This window comes from Mus caroli, unplaced genomic scaffold (assembly GCF_978045245.1).
Source record: "Mus caroli unplaced genomic scaffold, Mus_caroli_1 scaffold_5, whole genome shotgun sequence".
NCBI classification, from domain to species: domain Eukaryota; kingdom Metazoa; phylum Chordata; class Mammalia; order Rodentia; family Muridae; genus Mus; species Mus caroli.
The window spans coordinates 56,137,596-56,159,998 of NW_028227260.1; the positions used below are offsets into that span (position 1 = coordinate 56,137,596).

At 36.5% G+C, this 22,403-nt stretch overlaps 1 pseudogene; it reads right to left on the bottom strand.

The window, feature by feature from the left end:
• Nucleotides 1-8,494: 8,494 nt before the first annotated feature.
• LOC110286345 (replication factor C subunit 4 pseudogene) lies at nucleotides 8,495-9,459 on the bottom strand (annotated as a pseudogene).
• Between the last annotated feature and the right edge of the window lie 12,944 nt (nucleotides 9,460-22,403).

A 22,403-nucleotide genomic window follows, 5' to 3' on the forward strand; every position in this document is an offset into this window, starting at 1 on the left:
TCTCATAGCAATCATGACAGAAAAATGAGTGCATGAATAACACTCCATGTTTGAAGACTTGGTACACAGAGTCCTTCCACATGGTTACCTAGCCTTGGGCTAAATACACAAGCTGGCAAGAAACCTGCCTCCTCCTGCATATTTTTTTTGATCTTGTAGATTTGGTTAGAAAGTTTGCCTTATAATTATACAACTTAAAGTCCCCTTCTTGTTATTTTCACCTGCTTCTGTCACTAATTCTTGGATCCATAAGAGATAAACTTAGTTATTCCTTTCTACTGCTTAGTGTTTTGAAAGAATATGATTAGATTGATTTTGTCCCTGCCCCAAGTTTTCTCTATTTTTCATATTGTACTGATCATCATATTGGTTCTGACATTTCTAACACCCATGGATTTGTCCACACAGAGATTCTCTTCAAGATGTGATTTTACACACTCAAAGGGAGATGAGTTTTAGTAACCAGAACTAACTCATTGAGTGCTTAACTGCATGTTTAGTATTATGCATACATTCATTATTGCACCTTTGCTACAAGCCCAGGTTTAATGCTTTGCTCCGTTTTTACAGAACGGGATGCTAGAATTTTACTAGTGTCATATAAGATTGCAGTATCTTTTTTCCACTTGTTTAATTTTGTCAAATTGTGGGTTTAAATATTTTGGTTTAAATGAGTAGATTTAAATATTTTATATGATTAGTGAAATTTCTAGATCATTTCTCTATAAATTGCTGTCAAGGTTCTCTTTCAGGTCTTTGATTGTCAAAACCAAATGTAGTAATCAATATGTTTGCCTTTCAATATTTTACTAAATGCCTACTTTTATTTACCTCTACTATTACAAACAAGTTCTTGATTATGTTTTACATTAAAGAAGCATCCAAGAACCTTTAAATATTAAGTTACTGCTCAAAATGTGGACTGCCTCCTCTAGTTTTGTTATGTTTTATGTGCCATAAAATTTTGCATCTGTATCAAACTAACACAAATGCTAAAGACAAAGAGCTTTGTGGCACAAAATTCACTAAATCATTATTTCTAAAACAATATAAATCAACACTGATTCAGTGATTCAAACTACTTAATTTTAGTACTTATTTTGCATATTTTGATCTCAACGAATAGGACATTGTAAGGCACTATTAAATAAACTGATCGAAGTTAGACAGTTGATATCTGGGTCATTTATTTCTCTATTTCCCTATTAACTTCATTTCAGTGGTCCCATTCTTGGGCATATATCCTACATCATACAGACTACAAGAGAAATGAAATTAGAAAGAGGAACACTAGGGAAAAAAGGTACACGTTTGTGGAAGGTGGGTGACAGAGAACATGGGAGAGGATACTCAATGCAAACAAAGTATATATAAACATCATAGTGAAACATTTCTCACTGTATACCAACTATGAATTATACAAATTTGGAATTTTGAATACCCACTGAGGTCAGGAAATAGGGACTACGGGAGGAAGGTTTCAAGGTAGGGAGATAGAACATAGTGCTATAAAGGTTTAAGGGTTATAAGGATCAGAAAGAGTACAGTTGTGACTGGGGTGGGGGAAGAACAAGGTAAAGAGGAAATATCAGAAAAGATAACTAACACTAAAGTCCTCTAGGAAAAATTTATATAGAAACAACTACTACAGAATGGTCCCTGTGTATGGAATAATTCCCCTATTAGATACAACAGGCTAACAAATAAATCATTGATCCCTCACCTGAGAGCCTTCTTTTTCTAGTAAATACAAATTAACACAGAGACAACTGGTCAAGGTACAAAATATAGCAAAATGCAGGATGCACAGATACAAATAGGTAACATCCTCTCCCAAGGCTAAGGAATCTTTTTAAATGAAAGAATGGAAAGTTTGTAAGAGGTAGAGGTGATACGTAATATCAAGGGAACAATGTATTCTGGACACAATAGGATGTGTGTGTGTGTGTGTGTGTGTGTCTGTCTGTCTGTCTGTCTGTCTGTCTGTCTGTCTGTCACAGTGGTTGTGACAGTACAAGTACACAAAAAACCTGCTAAAGTGGAGCCAGAGAAAAATCCAAACAGGAGAAGGGAGGTGGGCTTTCATGCTTAGCTGAAAAGCTATTGTTAGCTGATTGATGCTAGGAAAGGGCAAGACTACTTTAATAATAAAGTCCCTTGGAGCTAGAGACATGTTCAGTTGTTAAGAACACTTGTTCTTGAAGAGGCCTAGGGTCCAACTCTCAGCACTTACATGGCAGTTCACAACCATCCATAACTCCAGTTCCAGAGGATCTAATGGCCTCTTCTGACCTCTATACCTGTATGAAGTTCAGAAAGTGTAAGTTAGAATTCTGCATGGTTTGTTCTCGATGGGCCCTTGCTACCCTCCAGATCTACTACAAACATGAACAAATTTTCCACATTCTTATATTCTTTATGTTTTCAATCATCAGTATTTAATTTCATCTGCTGATAATTTCTGATACTTAGATTTCCACATTTCTGTCATTTTCAGAGAAACATTTGATATTTGTTAAGCAATCCAATCAGCAAATGTTTTTTTAGTTTTAACTTGTACAAATTGAAGAGTTGCATCTACTCATGAGAACTCGTTAACACACTGCTGTTAACTCCTCTCATGCTCTTCATATTCACCTTCATGTCAGTGTATGACTTGAATTTTGTTATCTCTAGATTCCTGAAAGTTTTGTCTTGTGTCTCACTAGGAAAGGCAAAAATATGCCATGAAAGTTAAAATTCTCCTGCTCTACTAGAGAACATTTAGATTGGGAGAAGTCCAGTTAGGCCACCCTCCCTACGAACTTCCATACTCTCTTACTATGCTCCCCACCCTGCCTTACAGGCCTGTGCTCTCCTACTAGCTGTGCTCCAGCCTCCAACAGAGGCAGGGATTCCCTACTTTCCCAGATACCAAGCAGCCTGAGATAAGCTCAAGTAGATTGACAGCTCACCAAATTCCCCATTCTCTCTACCTCTGTCCACCCTATACCCAGTTTCCCAGCAGGCCCTCCTAGTCACCATGTTCTAGACCCCACCTGGGGCAGAGAATCACTTCTCTACCAAAGGCAGCACAGACAGGGAGAAGCCCAGGCAACATAGACCTGAAGACTAAAGAGGAGACAGAAACCAAGGAATAAAACACCCATCCAACAAAGACAAATTCAGAAATTGATTGGTACCTAGACCTTTTATTCACCAAACACAGATGTCTAGAAACCAGCATAGGAACACAAGAAACTACAGTCAAGACATATTCTCACCACCAGAACCCAGCTATCCTACTACAGCAGTCCCTGAATATACACAACAGAAACATACACACACATACACACACATACACACACACACACACACACACACACACACACACACACACACACACACACACAGAGAGAGAGAGAGAGAGAGAGAGAGCTTAAAACCAATTTCATGAGATGATTAAGTTCCTTAAAGAGCAAATAAATAAGTCCCTTAAGGAAATTCAGGAAAACAACTGGACAAAACTAAATCTCGTAAAGAAAATTAAAATTATCTGAATAAAAGGTTCTAAATGAGAGGATTCTCAAGAGCTTATTTTAGTTTCCACATTTATTGTTATCTACATTCTTCTTTTGCTAGAGGCAGAGTCTTAACTGTGGAGCTCTATCTGATCTGGAACTTGCAATGCAGCCCAGGGAGGCCTTGAATTCAGAGACCACATACTCTGCCTCCCAAAGCTGGGTTTAAAGTTTTAACATTTAAAACAATAAGAGAGTGTGTGTGTGTGTGTGTGTGTGTGTGTGTATGTGTGTGTGTGCACGCGCACGTGTGTGTCCGTGCACGCGTGCGCGCATGTGTGTCTCTGTCTATGTGCAGATATGTGCATATGTGTGAAGGTACCCAGGGAGGACAAAGGAGGGTTTTGAATTCTCTGGATCTGGAGTTATGAGCCTGATTTGATGCTGGGAAACAAAATCCGGTCCACTGCAAGAGCAGCAAGCACTCTGAATGGCTAGGCCATCTCTTAAGGCCCATCTCAAATTTACACAAAACTAATTGCATCTAATCACATGGAGGGAGGGATATAATGAAGATGAGTGTCCTCTAGTCTATAACTGAGAAGAGAATGTCATTTTAGATAATTTATGGAATTTTGAATAAAAAGAAATTATAATGAAAGTATTAGGCATCTTCATATGCAAATGATAGATTCAAGTACAATGGAGGTAAATTTTTAAGGAAAACTGGGAAGGGGGGACATCTTTGGAGTGCATTTTCCATCTCTCTTTTTATTCTCTTAATTCAAATTCTGAAGTAGTATATAATATTCTCCAACAACATAATATTTTGCTATCTTGTATTTAACTCACTTGCAAAAGATTTCCAGTGAAACATGAGCATAGCCAGACTAGGGTGTTGGATCTTATGAGAATATATTACATATCAATGTACTATAAACTATAAAAACTAGTGCTGCCAACATGCAAATATATATGATAAGAAAATTATTCAAAGCTGCATAGCAAATGGCAGTATTTTATTCCCCTAGACAATCATCAGTGAAAACCCAAACCATAATGTCTTACTTCTTTCAACACTGCACATAGGCATATGTGTGTAACACACACATATTACCCTCCCTGAATTCAGTTACCAATAATCTTGAATGTAGGGTTCTAAATACAGTGAACTACTTTTAACCTACTCACCAGTTTCTGAGAGCTGTCATATTCCAAGCTTTCCAAGAATACAGACTTTAGTTTTCCTCTTTTTTGTAATGTGTACAATATTTCTACTATAAACATGGATATTTGAGAGATGACTATACCAGTTAAATTCTACACAGCATTGTCTCCTCCCTTTTAATGCTCCAGTTTCACAAGGCTTCTTTGCTGAGGTCTGAGATCTGATAATATTTAAAAAGAGACTCTTGGCATGACCTTTTATGAAACACATGATGATGCTTGTATCTATGTGAGATAAATGTCTGACGTGTATCTGTTAGTAGGAACCTTGGGGGTGGGGAAACTGGCTGAGAACAAGCTTGGGTGTGGTACATCAGCATCTAATTGCTAAAGCCTTGTCTGGAAATTTTCTCTGCTGTAGTAGAATGAAATATTTAGAAACAAATTTCTACAGAAGTGTATGGTCATTTTAAACCTTGATACATAGTGTTCTCCTAATTACTCCTAAAAGATCTATTTGCTATTCTGTGTACAAGGTATGTGTTGTTGCTACTTTGATTAATAAAAATATGTCAAAATCTTGAAACTAGATATTCTATCATATAGGAGTTATTGAGAACATTGAAGACATACTATGTATTCTTACAAAATTTAGAAAAATTGGACCATGCCTCAGCAGTTGTTTTCTTCAATGGTATCTGAGTCAAAGATAATTCTTAGCTTATGATTTTTCAGTACACTTGTCGGCCACTGTTCTACTCACCCATGGCATGGCAAAAGAAGGTTATTCAAAAATAGCTTTCAGTCAGCTTCATTTTTTAAATCAAATAGAAACACTAATTAAAAAGAAAACATCTTTCACCCATCTGTGAAGTTGGACTTTATTTTTCAGAATAGATTTTTTTCAAGCTCTTTCTGACTAAGCACAACATTTGATTACATTTGTACCTTTAATCTGTGTGTCAGAACAGAAATGAATCAAATGAGCCTTTGACCTCCTTCAAAATAATTGCCTGTGCAGTGATTTCTAGAAACTAATAAAAACCATGGCAGAGATAAGGCACGAGGAAAAAAGGAAACGGTAGATAAATACTATCTTTAGAATTGAATTCTTTCAGCAGAACCTAGAAACAGCAAGTGCCGTGATGAGAAAAAATAATCGGTAGGCATTCATTCCCTTTCTCATTAAGTGAAATCCATGAAGTATTTAATTCAATGGTATGTTCCTGGTGGCTACTTAGGTAACGATGAAAAAAATAAAATAATGATGAGTATTTATGCAAGATGCTTTTCCTGCTGTAACCTTCATACTCAACTTTTATTTTAAGTCATTTTTTTCTACTCAACTCATGTAATGAACATAAATTGCTGTATATGTTTTCCTTTTCACATCGGCACAAACTCAAATCTCATTCATCTGTTTCTACTTGTTTCCTAAGTTTGTACAAACACCTGAGAAAAGTATATTTTTATGACGTGCTTCCAACAAATGGAAATTATCAGTGGTATTTATGCTTGGCAGATTATTGTCTAAATCAATTAGTTTATTGTCAAAAAATAAAATCTGTGCATGCTTCTCTTCCGTAGTAAAATGTACAATTCTGTAAAACTCTGAGTAGTAAATAAAATATTTTAAAGGAAAATGAACATCTACCCCACTTACAGAATTTATTCTAATAACATAATTATGAAAATGTACATAGTTTTCCTTTTGGGAGATAGTGACAAGCTCCATTATAGGTTATTCAATCCTAAGCAGTCAGACCTAAACACATATAAACAACACTAAATAAACTAAGAAGCTATTTATATATACATATATGTAGTAATAACAATAACAAAAAGAATACATGAATCTGAAAGGGACTAGGAAGACATGGGAGGAGTTGGAAGGAGAGAGGAAACAGTGAAAATGATGTAAATGCAAAACTCATACATGCATGCCATTCTAAAAATAAATAAATTTGAAACACATGCATGTCTACAATGTTAGAGATGTACAATTTCAAAGAACGAGTAAAGTTTTATAAGTCAAATTAGCCTCGGGCCCACTTTACTGAATTTATTTTAAGAGCATAATTTGAAAATACATAGAATTCTTCCATATCTTTTGAGACAGGCTCTCACTCTAACCCAGACTGACTCAGAACTGATTATGTAGCACAGGTTAGCACCAAACTCACAGGAGTCCTCTTGCGTCAGTTTCAGTAGCACTGATATTACAAACATGAACTACTACACCCACAGCATAAATAGTGATCAAAGCTTTAATGTATAGTAGGGACTAATTCTTGAGCTGTAAATCTGTTTACTAAAGCATTGCTTAAGGTTTCTAAGTTTTCTTTTAAAGTTATCACTCTTGCTTCTATGCTTAATAAAGGAGACAGGAGGATATAAACCAAACATAGACATATTACTCATATTTCCCAGGATAAAACCCACATAAATGTTAGAAATGTGATGTGATGCACAATTCTGTGTTTTATGATTATATGAAACTGCTTATGACATGCTAGGGAAAGGAAAAGTGACAGTTTTAATAAGATAGAAGATGAAAACTTGACATCTATGCAATATCAAAGGTAAAGCTGGACACCAGAGAAAAGGCTCAAAAATTTTAATCAGGCATAACTATTGTAGAAGGAAAAGGATCCAGTGTGACAAGAACAAAACTTTCATTCATACATGGGTGCCTGGATTGATTTTTAAATGAAAATGAGGGTTATTGGGTGGAGTATGTACAGGGACTCCATTGAGTTAGGAAAGGCAAATACTGTAAGGAGAAAGCCCATGAAGGTATGCTGAGACCATGTATGCTTGCTTGCTGGAAACTATCAGCTAGGATTCTTTCTTCTCACAGAGACTGGGATAGAGCATCCTTATTCTCAGGAGTTAGCTGGGATACATGATACATTTTTCTAGTAGCCTTGATTTCTCCCTGGCAGAAAGTTTCAAGGTAGGTGGAGTTATTTTGAGAAGGTAACTTGGAGATATTAGAAAATCTGTTCATGTTTTCTTCAAGTTTCATAGGCTCAAACTGTGACTTAGACAAAAGCACATGGAAGAATTCATATATATGTGTCCAAAATCATTTCTGGTAACCAGTAAGCTTGACCATCTTATTATAGGACACATTTCTCCCCTTCCCCCTCAAAAACTATCATGAAATGTATTAACCTAAAAAGAAGCTTAGTATCAAAATCAGGGAATGTCTATTAATCTCTCTAGTGTTTAAAACACAGTCTCCATCATTTGCTTCTTTTTTCCAAAGTTCTCATAGGTGTCTAGTTTTAGTGTTCCAGTGTCCCAGAGAGACTGAACCACGTATCCAACAAATGCTTCCTTCAATATATCAAATCTTTGGTAAGAGTCTTAATAGGCCAACTCATGTAAACTTTCAATTTGAAAATGTGTTATGTCTTCACATTCTGCATTTTATTCGTATTTTTCATGATTTTCATATAACTTGTTATGTGCACTGATATTTTGCGTGCATGTATGTTTGTGTGAGGGTGTCAGATCCCTTGGAACTGGAGTTACAGACAGTTGTAAGCTGCCATGTGGGTGCTGGGAATTGAACCTCTGTCCTCTGGAAGAGAAGCCAGTGTCCTTTACCACTGAGCCATGTCTTCAGCCCCACAGTATGCATTTTCTTAGGAATATTTTTTATTTATTTGAGAATTACATTGTCTCTATACTTGAATTTTTATAGGTGGTTTGGCCATTCATTTCTGTTATCAAAAAATTGGTTTGATTATTTAATACAAAAGCTATTCAGTGTCTTCACCAATTTGGAGTCAGCTGCTACATCACAGCTATACAAGGGCTCAACTACAGGTGTCAGTTGCATCATCTGCTAAACATTTATCCACTTCAGCACATTTTTCTGTAATAATGGACTTCAGAGAGTTTTTTATTTTATATAACTATGTAATAATCATGCTCATTGACAGACTGAGTAGTTGAGTATCCTTGATTTATTAGATCCTTTACTACAGCTTCTGGTTTGTCAAAAGAGCCACTGTGACATTCAATTAATAGTCCATCAATGGTTTTAGCTGGTATTACCCCAGCAATGTCTGTGTTCACATCTTCTATGACTTCCATTTCTACTTTCTAGTCCAGTAGAACTTTGAAGAAATGTTATGGCTTTCCATAAATCGTCTTCTGATATTTTAACAAGATAAGCTATCTCCTTATTGCCAATTTTGACACTTTCCTTCTCAGCAATATCCAGTAATCACTTTTGCTGAATTTTATCTGACAGGATCTTGAAGCAAATTTTTGAACATCTAGAAGTGAAGGATTCAATTATTCAACTGGTGAAGTTACAGATGAGGCAGAATTTGGTTGTTTTAGACTTTTTCCCCCCATGGTGCATCTTAAAGCAGCCTGAGCAGCTGGTGTCAAAACAGAGGATCTCTTCATCCAGAATTACAATCTTAAAGGAAGTACATGGTTCTCCATTTGAACAACTTGCTAACACAGTTAAGTGAGCAAAACTTTTCACGTTTTCACAGACTACTTGTATTCCATGTTCATAAGATGCATGTTAATTGAAAGTGTTTGGGCCCATGCCAAATTGGTGGATATTTTGCCAGTTCCAGGTGGCCCATAGAATAAAAGATTAGGAAGATCAGCTCCTTTGAAAGATTTTTCAGCACTATAATTGCTTCTTCCTGGAAAGCAACTTCATCCATGTACTTTGGATGATCCAAGGAACTGGTTTGACTTTCTTGGTTACTCTGCTGCTCCCTGTAGTGGCTGGTATCCCGGGTCCTTGGTCAGTCATGGTTGCATGCTGACAGGAGTGACTGCATGGTTTCTTCTCAGTCACTGCTGTCCCTTGAATGTCCCTTGATTCCTTTTTATCACAACCTCCACCTATGACTTTTCCCCAACATCTGTTTTGTGTTTTTCCTAGATTAAGTATGAAAACACTATTTCTGTTATTAATTTTTATACTAGAAAGTATTGATGCTTTATTTATTTATTTTTCATCATAGGGTGTTTTAATTGAGGATAATGAAACATGCTAGTTCCAAAATGAGAGTATGATAGCCACAAAGCTCTTTAAAATGCTAATAGGCAGGAGGCATTTATGGAAGTTTTCTGAGATTATATATAATAGTAATGGTGTAGGTAGATGGCAATCTATCAGATAGATTTGCTGTGATCATATCTGCTTCCCAATTTTCTTTAAATATTTATTTATTTTTATTTTTAGATATTTTCTTTATTTACATTTCAAATGTTATCCCCTGTACTAATTTCTCCTCTGAAAATCCCCTATCACACCCCCCTGCTCCCCAACCCACCCATTCCCATTCCTGGTCTTGGCATTCCCTTATAAGGGGGCATAGAGCCTTCACAGGACCAAGGGCCTCTCCTCCCATTGATGACCGACTATGCCAACCTCTGCTACATATATAGCTAGAGCCACAAGTTCTACCATGTGTTTATTTTTTTTCTTTGATTGGTGATATTGTTCCAAGGAGCTCAGGGGGGTACTAGATAGTTCATATTGATGTTCCTCCTATGGAGCTTCAGACCCCTTCAGCTCCCTGAGTACTTTCTCTGTCTCCTTCATTGGGGACCTTGTGCTCTGTCCAGTGGATGACTGTGAGCATCCACTTCTGTATTTGTCAGGCACTGGCATAGGCTCACAAGAGTCAGCTATATCAGGCTTCTGTCAGCAGGCTCTTGTTGTCATCTTCCTAGTGTCTTGATTTGGTGGTTGTTTATGGGATAAATCCCAAAGTGGGGCTGTTTCTGGATGTTCGTTACTTCAGGCTCTGCTGTGAACTTTGTCTCTATAAATCCTTCCATGGGTGTTTTGTTCCTCATTCTAAGAAGGAACGAAGTATCCACACTTTGGTCTTCCTTCCCCTTGTGTTTCATGTGTTTTGCAAATTGTATCTTGGGTATCCTAAGTTTCTGGGCCAATATCGACTTATCAGTGAGTGCATATCATATGTGTCCTTTTGTTATTGGGTTACCTCACACAGGATGATATCCTGCAGATCCATCCCTTTGCCTAAGAATTTCATAAATTCATTGTTTTTAATAGCTGAGTAGTATTCCATTGTGTAAATGCACCACATTTTCTGTATCGATTTTTCTGTTGAGGGACATCTGGGTTATTTCCACCTTCTGGCTATTATAAATGAGGCTGCTATGAACATAGTGGAGCATGTGTCCTAATTACAAGTTGGAACATCTTCTGGATATATGCCCAGGAGAGGTATTGCTGGATCTTCTAGTAGAACTATGTCCAATATTCTGAGGAACAGCCAGACTGATTTCCAGACTGGTTGTACAAGCTTGGAATCACACCAGCAATGCAGGAGTGTTCCTCTTTCTCCACATCCTCGCCAGCATCTGCTGTCACCTGAATTTCTGATCTTAGCCATTCTGACTGGTATGAGGTGGAATTTCAGTGTTGTTTTGATTTGCATTTCCCTGATGATTAAGGATGCTGAACATTTTTTCAGGTGCTTCTCAGCCATTTGGTATTCCTCAGGTGAGAATTCTTTGTTTAGCTCTGAGCCCCATTTTTAAAATAGGGTTATTTGATTTTCTGGAGTCCATCTTCTTGAGCTTTTTATATATATTGGATATTAGTCCCCTATCTGATTTAGGACTGGTAAAGATCTTTTCCCAATCTGTTGGTATCCTTTTTGTCTTATTGACAGTGTCTATATCCTTAGAGAAACTTTGCAATTTTATGAGGTCCCATTTGTCAATACTCCATCTTACAGAACAAGCCATTCATGTTCTGTTCAGGAATATTTCCCTAGTGCTCATATCTTCGAGTCTTTTCCCCACTTTCTCCTCTATAAATGTTAGTGTCTCTGGTTTTATGTAGAGTACCTTGATCCACTTAGACTTGAGTTTTGTGCAAGGAGATAAGAATGGATCAATTTGCATTCTTCTACATGATAACTGCCAGTTGTGCCAGCACCATTTGTTGAAAATGCTGTCCTTTTTCCACTGGATGGTTTTAGCTCCCTTGTCAAAGATCAAGTGACCATAGTTGTGTAGATTCATTTCTGGATCTTCAATTCTATTCCATTGATCTACCTGTCTGTCGCTGTACCAGTACCATGCAGGTTTTATCACAATTATTCTGTAGTACAGCTTTAGATTCAGCGTGGTGATTCTGCCAGAGGTTTTTTTATTGTTGAGAATAGTTTTTGCTGTCCTAGGTTTTTTTGTTATTCCAGATGAATTTGCAAATTGCCCTTTCTAACTCAGTGAAGAATTGAGCTGGAATTTTGATGGTGATTGCATTGAATCTGTAGATTTCTTTTGGCAATATAGCCATTTTTACTATATTGATCCTGCCCGTCCATGAGCATAAGAGATCTTTCCATCTGCTGAGATCTTCTTTGATTTCTTTCTTCAGAGACTTGAAGTTCTTATCATACAGATCTTTCTCTTCCTTAGTTAGAGTCATGCCAAGGTATTTTATACTATTTGTGACTATTGTGAAGGGTTTTGTTCCCCTAATTTCTTTCTCAGCCTGTTTATCCTTTGTGTAGAGAAAGGCCACTGATTTGTTTGAGTTAATTTTATATCCAGCTACTACACTGAAGCTCTTTATCAAGTTTAGGAGTTCTCTGGTGGAAATTTTAGGGTCACTTATATATACTATCATATCATCTGCAAAAAGTGATATTTTGACTTCATCTTTTCCAATTTGTATCCCTTTGATCTCCTTTTGTTGTCGAATTGCTCTGGCTAGGACTTCAAGTACAATGTTGAATAGGTATGGAGAAAGTGGACAGCCTTGTCTAGTCCCTGATTTTAGAGGGATTGCTTCAAGCTTCGCACCATTTACTTTGATGTTGGCTACTGGTTTGCTGTAGATTGCTTTTATCATGTTTAGGTATGGGGCTTGAATTCCTGATCTTTCAAAGACTTTTATCATGAATGGGTGTTGGATCTTGTCAAATGCTTTTTCCGCATCTAACGAGATGATCATGTGGTTTTTGTCTTTGAGTTTGTTTATATAATGGATTACATTGATGGATTTTCGTATATTGAACCATCCTTGCATCCCTGAGATGAAACCTACTTGGTCAGGATGGATGATTGTTTTGATGTGTTCTTGAATTCGGTTAGCGAGAACTTTATTGAGGATTTTTGCATCAATATTCATAAGGGATATTGGTCTGAAGTTTTCTATCTTTGTTGGGTCTTTTTGTGGTTTAGGTATCAGAGTAATTGTGGCTTCATAGAATGAGTTGTGTAGAGTACCTTCTGTTTCTATTTTGTGGAATAGTTTGAGAAGAACTGGAATTAATTCTTAATTAATTCTTAATTAATTCTTCTTTGAAGGTCTCAGAGAACTCTGCAATAAACCCATCTGATCCTGGGCTTTTTTGGTTGGGAAACTATTAATGACTGCTTCTATTTCTTTGGGGGATATAGGGCTGTTTAGATCATTAACCTGATCTTGATTCAACTTTGGTACCTGGTATCTGTCTAGGAACTTCTCCATTTCATCCAGGTTCTCCAGTTTTGTTGAGTATAGCCTTTGGTAGAAGGATCTGATGGTGTTTTGGATGTCTTCAGTATCTGTTGTTATGTCTCCTTTTTTATTTCTGCTTTTAATATTGTCTTTATTTAGTGTATTTGTTGTTCTGATTATTATGTGTCAGGAGGAATTTCTTTTCTGGTCCAGTCTACTTGGATTTCTGTAGGCTTCTTGTATGTTCATGGGCATCTCTTTCTTTAGGTTTGGGAAGTTTTCTTCTATAATTTTGTTGAAGATATTTGCTGGCCCTTTAAGTTGAAAATCTTCCTTCTCGTCTATACCTATTATGCTTAGGTTTGGTCTTCTCATTGTGTCCTGGATTTCCTGGATATTTTGAGTTAGGATCTTTTTGTATTTTGTATTTTCTTTGATTGTTCTGTCCATGTTTTCTATGGAATCTTCTGCATCTGAGATTCTGTCCTCCATCTCTTGCATTCTGTTGCTGATGCTCATATCTATGGTTCCTGATTTCTTTCCTAGGATTTCTATCTCCAGATTTGTCTCCCTTTGGGTTTTCTTTATTGTTTCAACTTCCATTTTTAGGTCCTTGATAGTTTTATTTAATTCTTCCACCTGTTTGGTAGTGTTTTCCTTTAACTCTTTAAGTGATTTTTGTGTTTCCTCTTTAAGGGCTTCTAGCTGTTTACCTGTGTTTTTCTGTATTTTTTTAAGGGATTTATTTATTTACTTCTTAAAGTCCTCCATCACCATCATGAGAAGTGACTTTAGATCCATGTCTTGCTTCTCTGGTGTGATGGTGTATCCTGGACTTCCTATGGTGGGAGAGTTTGGTTCTGATGATGCCAAGTAACTTTAGTTTCTTTTGCTTCTGTTCTTATGCTTGCCTCCTGCCATCTGATTATCTCAAGTGCTTGCTGCCCTCAATATATCTAATTGGAGACTGTCCTCCCTATAATCCCAGTTGATTCAGGACTCCTCAGAGTCCAGCTTTCTCTGTAATCCTGTGCTTCTGGTATCCTGTGAACCTGAGATTCTGGGTGTGTCAGAGTTCTTGGCAGTCAAGCTTCCTCTGAGGCTCTGAGATCCTGGTATGACAAGCTCCTGGTATTCTGGTATCCTGGTATCCTGGTTTCCTGGTATCCTGAAATCCTAAGATGCTCGGTGTGTTACAGCACCTGGAAGTGGTGTCTCCTCTGGAGACCATGGGGCTGGTGTGTTTGAAACCAAGGTATACCAACACTGATCAGAAGGAACCCGAGCTGCTGGTCAGTTAGGGCTTCCTGTTTCCTTGCTCCTGCTGTCACAGGCCTATCACAACTGGTTTGGAACAGATGTCGTGTTCCACTGAACAGTGGTCCTAAGATCCTGGGCGTGCTAGGGCATCTGTAGTGTGGAGAGTCCTCTGGGGACCGTGGGACCATCTGCCAAGTTTGCCCCAAAGGTGGCCCAGAGCTCATATTGATGCTTTATTATGACTATTCTATGATCGTTAGTAATGATTTTAAAATCCCTATAATGAAATGTAATTGTTTATCAGAGTTGCATTAATTCTTTTTTCTTTTATTTAAAATAGATTTTTAAAAAGATAATATACTCTGATTACAGTTTGCCTTCACTCTCCCTCTCTCATCTTCTTACCACCTCCCCTTCCATCCACATTCATTCCTATGCTTCAAGGCATAAATATAAACTAAAATACAATAAGATAAAACAAAAACTAACAAATCAGAGTTGGACAGGACAGAAGAAGGAAATGAATCTGGAAGAAGGTGTAAGAATCAGACACCCACTTTATGCATACTCAGGAATCCTACAAAAACATTAAACTGGAAGCCATAATTTATATGCAGAGGACCTGGTGATATTTGCAAGCCTTGTCCATGCTGCCTTGTCTCTGTGAGTTCATAGAAGCTTTGAACATGTTTATTTAGAAGTCTTTACTTTCTTGTTATCCTTCATCCCCTCTGGCTTTTAGACAAAAGTCTGAAAAGCTTCCTCATCAGCAAGTTTCCTAAGGGGAGGGATGTGATGGAGACATCTCATTTAGGGCAGTCTGTTCCAAGCTTACTCACTCTTTGTACAATGTCTGACTGTGGGTCTCTGTATTTGTTCTCATCTGCTGCAGGAGGAAGCTTCTCTGATGATGGCTGAATAGGTCTCTGGCCTGTGAGTATATATGAATTTCATTCCCAGTCATTTTATCATTACATTTTTAAAAGATTTATTTATTTATTACATGTAAGTACACCGAAGCTATCTTCAGACACACCAGAAGAAGGCATCCAATTTCATTACATATGGTTGTGACCTACCATGTGGTTGTTGGCATTTGAACTCAGAACCTCTGGAAGAACAGTCAGTGCTCTTAACTGCTGAGCCATCTCTCCAGCCCTCCATTTATTTATTTATTTTTTTAAGAACAGTAGTGTTTGTTATTATTTTAAGTCCCAGGCTATCTAGTATCAGGGTCTTGGTTATATAAGCCCTGTGTTATATGGGTTTATCTCATGGAGTGGGCCTTCCTAGCATATCTTACAGGCAGGACTCAATTGTAGGTCAAGGGGTTTGTAGCTGGCTTGGTGTTTACAGTTCTCTTTTTAGTAGCATACTGAATACTTCCCTGCACTCAAAACTTTAGAATGTATGATTAAAGGCTCTGTATAGGCACCAACTCAACTTCTCTTTCTTCAATGAATTGTATTAGTGTTATCTTCAGCAATAGGGCCTTGCTGTCAGTTTGTAGAGAACAATTTATAGTCTTGGCAATAACCTGGATTGTTTGGGGATTCCCATGGGACACCTTTGGCTAACAACCAGATAAAACCTAGTCCTGGTATTAGAAGCTCCATTTGGTGACAAGAGATGGCCAGTTGGTGCTTTATCTCTCCCATAATTTGGATATTTTATTAGCATCACACACACACACACAAGCACATGCACACGTATACACACAGACATATATATGTGTATGTATACATATATTTACACATATATAGTATATATATGTATGTATGTGTACATATGTGTACATATACATGTGTATCTATGCATGTATGTGTGTATATACATACACACACACACACACACACATATATATATATATATATATATATATATATATATATATATATATATATAATTGCTCTGGAATTTTGAGGGGGATTACAGTGAATTTGCAGATTGCTTTTGGTAAGATGGCTATTTTCACTATGCTAATCTTACCAATCCATGAGCATGAAAGATATTTTGATCTTCTGATATTTTCTTAAATTTCTTTTTTCAGTGTCTTGTCTTGTCAGTGTTTTTATCATAGAAGTCATTTGCTTGCTTGTTTAGAGTTATCCCAGGATATTTTGTATTGTTTGCAGTGATTGTGAAAGGTGATGTTTCCATGATTTCTTTCTCAGTGTGCTTGTCATTTGCAGATTAAAAAGCTACTGATTTTTTTTTTTGGTTGATTTTGTATCCACCTGCATTGATGAATATGTTTATCAGCTATAGGAGTTTTCCAGTGGAATTTTTAGGGTCACTTATGTATAATATCTTATCATCTGCAAATAAAGATCCATTGATTTCTTCCTTTCCAATTTATAACCTCCTGATGTCTTTCAGTTTTCTTATTGCTCTAGCTACAACTTCAAGGATTATGTTGAATAGATTCTGAGGGAGTGAATAGCCTTGTCTTGTTTCCTGCTTTTAGTGAAATTTCTTTGAGATTTTTTTCCTGCTTAAATGGATCTTGGCTATGAATTTCTGTAAACTGCATTTATTATTTTGAGATATGCCCCCATGTATCCCTAATCTCTGCAGGACTTTTATAATTAAGAGATGTTGGATATTGTTAAAAGCCTTTTCTGCAACTAATAAGATGATCATGTGGTTTTTATCTTTCAGTTTGTTTATATGATGGATGGAGCCTACTTGATCATGGTAGATAATATTTTTATGTGTTCTTGAATTCAATTTGCAAGCATTTTATTAAGATTTTTTTGCATAAGGAAAATTGGTCCATAATTTTCTTTCTTTGTTGGGTCTTTACCGTGGTCTTATAAAATGAAATTAAAATGTTATAAAATGTTCCTTATTTTTCTAGTTTCTGGAATAATTTGAGAAGTACCAACACTAATTTTTCTTTGAAAGTCTTGTAGAATTCCTTACTAAAACCATCTGGTTCTGTGCTTGTTTGTTTGTTTGTTTGTTGTTTTGGCAGGGAGACTTTTAATCAATATGTCTATTTCATCAGGGGTTAAAGATATGTTTAAATTGCTTATATAACCTTGATTTAACTTTGTAAGTGATATGTATAAAAATTACTCATTTCTTTAAAATTTTCCTATTTGGTGAAGAACATGTTTTTAAAGTATGCCATTATGGTTCTCAGGATTTCCTCCGTATATGTTTTTATGTTCAGCCTTTCATTTATAATTTTACTAATTTGGATATTTTCCGTCCACCTTTTAGTTAACTTAGGTAATGCCTTAGCAATCCTATTGATTTTATCAAAAAAACAACTTTTTATTTCTTTGATTTTTGTATTTTGTTTTTGCTTGTTTGTTTTCAGTTAGTTGATTTCAGCCCTGAGTTTATTTCTTTTTTCTTTTTCTTTTTTTTTTTTTTTTTTTTTTTTTTTGGTTTTTCGAGACAGGGTTTCTCTGTGTAGCCCTGGCTGTCCTGGCACTCACTTTGTAGACCAGGCTGGCCTCGAACTCAGAAATCCGCCTGCCTCTGCCTCCCAAGTGCTGGGATTAAAGGCGTGCGCCACCACGCCCGGCTCTGAGTTTATTTCTTGCTGTCTAATTATTTTGGGAAATAGTTTCTTTCTTTTTTTTTTTTTTTTATTCTAGAGCTCTCAGGTGAGCTAAGTTAGTATTATGACATCTCCCCTTAAAGCAAATGGAGACTATTACATAAAATCACAACTGGACACAATAAAGAGATCAGTGGGCAATGTGGAGCTCAGCTTCATCAATACATCCTCATCACAGCGCCTGAATCTCTGGTCCATGGAACATTCTGGAAAAGGGAACAAAAAGAATTTAAGAGTCAGAATAGCAGGAAGTTTTCTGTGAAACAGTCTTCACTATAAATGGCTTCATAAAGAAGACTGAGATGTAACAATATCAATGGGCATATTAAAATAGAAGGGGAATATCTTATGGGATTCTGTTCCTAAACAAAGGACTACAGACAACTACTGGGAGAAAGATGGATTTAGCCTCTCCTGGGATGAGCCTCCCTGTTAGTTGGCCAATGCAGATTAGTCAGCTTTGAAAAAATATAACCACAAATAAGAAATGCATGTGTATGTATATGTGTATACACATACCTATAAATGTATGTAACAAATATAATAAACAAAAAGACACTGTCAATTTGCAAATGGAAAGGGGTTTGATGGTAGTTATCTGGGAAGGTCTGTATGGAGTAGAGGAGTTAGAAAAGCCTATCATTATATTTCTTGAAAATATTTTTAATAAAATAAAAAAAGAGTTCATAAAATATATTATTCAGCAAAAACTCAGAAATGTAATCATAACCAACAAGGACAAAAACCAAGGAAAAAAACCTGCAAGTTTCTAATTACCAGGAAGTATTAAAAAATAACACAAATATGGGATAATAAGTTACTGTACCACACCACATTTACATAAGACTATGTATAGCTTAAATATTCCTTAAGCCAACCTGAATAGAATTTTTGCATTAATGGAGTTGAATCAACAAGAAAAACAATAATCCTCATATGATATGCTATCCTTTGTATTTGAAAACATTTCTGATTATATTTTGCTAGGTATATAAGATTCAAGTGATCTTCAGCCTAGAAATATATACATGCAGGCAGCACAATTTATCTTGTATTAATATGCTGATTTGTTTGTATGCATATGTAACAACAATAGTTTGGAATGACAAAGCTGAGAATTTGAGAGAGAGAGGGGTAGGACACTGGATGAGTAGGAGGGAGGTGAGGGAGTGGAGAATGTTGTATGTTTTTTTTTTAAGTTATATCTTTTTTTGAAATTTCATTAGATATTTTTTTATTTACATTTAAATGTAATTTCCTTTCCTATCTTATTTATTTTGTCACTACTTCTTTCACTTTCTATATTAGTATCAGCCAAAAATAATATTCTTCTGAAGCAGTCTTAATTATGGTGTTTTAAACTTAGCAGTGTGCCTTTCTTAAAAATGGCCCAAAATGGTGTAAAGATTCTAAGGCTAGAGCATGAAAGTCAGTTTAATTCATGGTGTGGCTGAAGTCTATCAGTGATATATCCTTTTAAAATGGCAACAGAGGATATTCAAGGAATGGTATAGAAAGAACAGTAAAACTAGCACAAAATTTTAAACAAATCAAGGGTTCCAAAGCAGGGATGTGCTTTGTTTGTGCTTAAGAGTTTCTTAAGAGGAACCAGGAAAATAGAGTGTAGAATATAAACAAATGTAGATTAACCTCTAGCCAGGTAGGAAGATGGTCAGTCATCATCTACTCAAGAGTCTGAAGCAAGATGATCTTTCAAGATTTTGAATTTGAGAGTAGTCTGGGAAATATAACAAGACACTCTCTCTCTCTCTCTCTCTCTCTCTCTCTCTCTCTCTCTCTCTCTCACACACACACACACACACACACACACACACACACACACAAATTAAGTCTATCTCTGTATGGTTAATAGAAGAAAATAGGGAGTAGAAGAAAAATAGCTCTTAATAAGTGCCAAGTGAGAAAACAGGCTATTTTCTCTCCTTGGTGATTTGCAGTATGACACACTAATGATGATGATCTTGGATGGCATCAGTGTAAGAGGAAATGTGAGTGCCTCTGTAAAAAAAAAAAAAAAAAAAAAAGTAGACCTTGGTTAATTCACTAAAGTTCTGGTCCTGACGATGTCTTCTTTATAATGTAAGGGAGAATTGAGTGGTTTATATTTATCCACAAGTTATGAGTGTTCCTTTCTATAATGTCTTACTACCCACTTCTGTGTGTTTTTCTTACTTTGGCATCCTAGCTGCTTGATACTTGTTAGGCACCTCAATAAAATCACTGCTCCATATCCTATGCTACCTCTAATGCCCTATTTAGCTGAAGAGACAGAGTTTTGTTACCTTGGAAGATGTAGACTTGCCAACATAATGCTTTTTTATGTTTGTAAGTTTATAAAGCTCTTGACTATTTTTAGTTAAAAAATACTGAGTGTCAAATATTTACACTAGAACAAAGACTTAAATTTCCAAAGCATAAAACAAGAAATCACTGATTAGGTGATGAAATGTCAGCCAGAAGTTGCTTTGGTTGCTTCGTGAAAACACCAGACTTGATCCAAGGACTTCCTCAAACACTCAAATGGGACTGTGTCAAGAAAGTGTGTGTGGTGTGTCAGCTCACACTCCCTTGTACAGCCAACCAGGGAAGCTGTTCATTGGCAACCTGATGAATTGCCTGTTACTGAAGTGTACCTGTCTGCCTCCTCAGGTGGCAGGGCAGAGGCAATCACTCCCTCTACAGCAAAACTGTACCCTGCCTTCATGGAGCCCCCTTCTACACAGTCTCCCTCCAGAGGACCACAGTGAAAAGCATCCTGCTTTCTCCTTTTCCAACATTTCCATCCAAAGCTGTGGTTTAGTTGTGTGGCATAATTGCTGTTGCTCCATTTGATCCTGCTCTGAAGTATCTAATTTCCACTCATATGTTCAGACTAGCTTCTCTGGCCTCACTGTCTAGTTAAAAACTGGTATAGATAGATGATAGATAGATAGGTAGATAGATAGATAGATAGATAGATAGATAGATAGATAGATAGATAGATGATAGATAGAAATAGGATCTTTTTTTTCTTTTTTAAAATTTTTTAGTTTATTTTTTTAATTAGATATTTTCTTCATTTACATTTCAAATACTATCCCGGAAGTCCCCTATACCCTCCCCCCGCCCTGCTCCCCTACCCATCCACTCCCACTTCTTGGCCCTGGCATTCCCCTGTACTGGGGCATATAAAACTTGCATAACCAATGGGCCTCTCTTTCCACTAATGGCCGACTAGGCCATCTTCTGCTACATATGCAGCTAGAGACATGAGCTCTGGGGGTACGGGTTATTTCATATTGTTGTTCCACCTATAGGGTTGCAGACCCCTTCAGCTCCTTGGGTACTTTGAGAGAGAGAAACTTGACATTGATATGAGAGAGAAAGCTATTCCTTAGCAACCATCTGCTCTAATGTGGATCTATAACCAATGTTTTCCTAAATATTTCTAAAAATTAATGTTTTTCTTTTATCTCATTCACCCCTTTAACTAGTCAATACCCTCCTTTCCCTAAATCTCCATCCCAGTTTTTGATAACAGTATAAGAAATCACCATTAGGTAGCCCTCACTACCAACCACATCTTTCACCATCTATCTCCATTAGGCTTCTTTAACCAAGTTTGATCATCTGGCTTATCATTTGCCTCAGATTAAATCATAGTGTTAACCATCAAGTCAAAAGCTAAGGAATCATACTTTTTCCTTTGTGAGTGGGGTGCTGTTAGTCTAAGATGGTGTAGTTAGTCTACGAAGGCATATATTAGCCACAGAGGATCCCATTATTGCCATATGTGAACCTTGTGGTTTTAATCCAAAACTCACTGAGGATCACAGTAGCTCCTACAGATTTTTCTCAAGACCATGAAATCAGGTTTTCAAAAATAAAAGTAAATTTGACTTCTGCTTGGAGAGCAGACAGATTCATAGACTGTTTAAAATTGTGGAAAAGTTTAGGAACTAATAAACATGTTGGGAAAATGGATCTGACATGCAGAAGAATGAAATTAGTTCATGTTTGTCTCTCACTCTTTACAAAAGTAATTTCAAATGGAGAAACAACTCAACATATGACCTCAAATTGTAAAAGTGGTAGAGGAAAACATAAGGAAATATTTCAAAATATAGACGAGGCAAAGAAAGACTTTCTTAAAATGACTCCACTATCTTAGGAAATAATACCAAAAATGATAAAGTGAATTCCATGAAATTAAATGTTTCTGCACAGAAAATAAACTGTCCCAAATGGCCTTTGACTTGATGGTTAACACTATGATTTAATCTGAGCCAAATGATAAGCAAGAAACTGCAACTCTATGCCCTGCTGGTGGGAATACAAAATGGTACAACTACTTTTGAAGATATTTTTATACAATTTAAAATGGTTAATCATAGACCAAGGCATGTAGCTGTTAGCACCATGCTTC